Genomic DNA, 2,887 nt, shown 5'->3' with positions numbered 1-2,887 from the left:
AAAATAGAATGGTGATACCTTCCCCTTTCGGCGCTCACTGGTTTCAATCTTCACTGTGTAACTCGACCCAAACGGTAATACTCCCTTCGGCGCTCCTTGTTTCTGATTCTCACTTTGAAAGTTATGGGAATCGAATGTGGAAATGATGGTGAGATAACCCTGTACTCACTTCACAATGTAACCATTCATTTTAAAAAAAACAGAGTGCTGTATGCTTGCATGGATGTCACCACAAGAGCGCTGGTAGCGTATCTATAATGCTGGGCTATAGTGCTGGGTATGATTTCGGAGAGTCCCTTTTGATCATTGGGTACGTTGGGTGGCGAAGTTATGATTTGGCTGTGTGGATTGAAATATATATAGGCCGCTTTTATGATTTGGCTGTGTGGAGTAGTATATATATATAGGCCGCTTTACATCTGTCTCTTCCTTTGTATTTAAAAACACAACTCACCACGTGCCCTTTTCAATTGGTATTCGGTCGTATAGAGGATGTTGGTATGACTGTAGGATATATGACAAGGTGGATGTGTTGGTAATGGGTTTTAGGGATATGAATAGGTTGATGTATGGGAATGATGAGAATCGGTGGGATAAGGGGTGATAGGAGATGGATGTAGGTGTCCTTGAAATCAATTATAACAACTCACAGTCATCAAAGTTACATTAAAAACCAATCTAGGAATTTAAATGTTTAAGAACAGAAATACATTACTCTTTTGTTGATCATTATTGTATTGACATGCTGAGTAGCTAGTCCCTTTTTGACTGTTCTTTTGCTTGTTGTAACAGGTCCTCTGAGGAAGATTAAATGCACGAGAAAATTTGAAGATGTAACAGGTCCCTTTAAGAAAATTTGAATGTACAGGTTCCTTGAGAAAATTTGGAGATGTAACAGGTCCCTTGAGAAAACTGAATGTAACAGGTCCCTTAGAAAACTGAATGTAACAGGTCCCTTAGAAAGTTTTGAAAATGTTCATGCAGCTCCTTATATTGTTACAGGTTCACTGAGCTTGCCATTTGCTGGAGTGTTGGTGCCCAAATCCTTGTAGAAGCTTGATGAAATTCTGTTGAAGTAGCCCTTGGTGTCAATTTCTTTAACAGGTCCCTTCTGAATGTCTTAAACAGGTCCCATTACTGCTGGTTTGAGTGTCTTAAACAGGTGTCAATTGCTGGTGTTGGTAGCATAGATGTCTGAACAGAACAGGTCCCCCTGCAAAATGTTTATAACCAGGTCCCTCTGAAATAAAATCATGACAAAACAGCTTATTTATTGAAGTCTGGAATGCTGGTAACAAGCTGCTGTTGGAAATTTACAGTGAAGATATAGAATAAGAAATCTGAAGAATTTACAAGGGAGAGATAAAAGTAACAAAATGCTGATGCCTCTCTCCCCGACTTAAAGTTTGACTTGTCCTCAAGTCATGATTCAGCTGAGAAATTAAACAGTAAACAAAAGAAAGAGAATTCGTACCCGCCAACGAATTGGTTTTCAAGTAGGAATTCGGGGTTAGATTGTGCCAGATACTGGTTTTCACATCTAACCCATTATTTATTTTATTTTATTTTTTTTAGTTTTTGTTTTATAATTTTTTTTTATATATATATTTTTTATTATTTTTCTTTTTGACTTTGAAATTGAAAGGAAATGAAACTAAGGCAGTGATACTGCAGCTGAGGGCTGCAGTATCTCAACCTCACTTTGCTGAGATAGTGTATGGAGAAAATCTTGCTTGCTGATGGGCTTGGTGTACAATTTCAGGCGATGACCATTGACTATGAAGGAGTGACCTTCGCCATCAATAGTTGTGAGCTTGACTGAACCATTGTCATAAGCCTGAATAATTTCATAGCGGCCCATCCAATGGGTGGTGAACGTGGCTTTATGATCCTTGAATTTTGAATCGAAAAGCAAAGCCCAGTCACCTTCCTTGAAGTGCTTCTTCTTAATGTGTGAATCATGCCATTGCTTCCTGTGTTTTTGCATGAGAATGGTGGTTTGTTCTGCTTGCTGTCTCATCTCATCCAGCTGGTTCAACTGCTGGATTCTCTCTTTTTGTGCTTGGTCCAAATCAATTTGTAAATCTGCAGCCAATTTAAAAGTGTGAATTTGGAATTCAATAGGAAGCATGACCTCCTTACCGTACACCAATTGGTATGGTGTAAATCCTGTGGTATCTTTCCAAGTAATCCTGTAAGCCCAGAGTGCCTCTTTGAGCTTTTCTTCCCAGTTTTTCCTGTTCATTGCAACAGTTTTGGTAATGATCCCCTCCAAAGTTTTGTTTGTTGATTCCACCTGCCCATTGGCCTGTGGATGATAGGGGGTACTTTTCCTATGCTTTATTTGGTACTTGTCTGTGATGTCCTTCATGAGCTTTGAGGTGAATTGAGTACCTTGATCAGTTACAAGTTCCCTTGGTACTCCATACCTCACAAAGATCTCCTCAAAAAGGAAATTGACTACTGTGTGTTCGGTTGCTCTCACCAGTGCTTTTGCTTCTGCCCACTTTGTGACGTAATCAGTACATACTAAGATGTACTTCTTACCATTGGAGGTTGGGTTAATAGGTCCTATAAAGTCCAGAGCCCACTTATCAAATGGTTCTAAGTGAACTTGGGGCTGAAGGGGCATCTCATCGGTAGCTGTTGGTCTGCCCATTCTTTGGCAGCTGTCACAACTCTTTACATACTTCTTGGCATCCTTGAAAATGGATGGCCAATAGTATCCAAGAGTAAGAACTTTGAAGGCTGTCCGCTTCGCTGCAAAATGCCCACCACACGGTTCATCATGGCAAGATTTTAAAATGTCAATTACCTCATCATTTCTTACACATCTCCTAATGATCATATCAAAACCATTGTAAAATAAATCGCCATTAAGCCATGA

The sequence above is a fragment of the Pinus tabuliformis genome, chromosome 9, assembly GCF_031772625.1.
Source record: "Pinus tabuliformis cultivar Carrire ecotype Pingquan chromosome 9, CPIR1, whole genome shotgun sequence".
Classification (NCBI taxonomy): Eukaryota; Viridiplantae; Streptophyta; class Pinopsida; order Pinales; family Pinaceae; genus Pinus; species Pinus tabuliformis.
The sequence above is the reverse complement of the archived record's forward strand: the minus strand, read 5'-3'. Positions refer to the sequence as shown.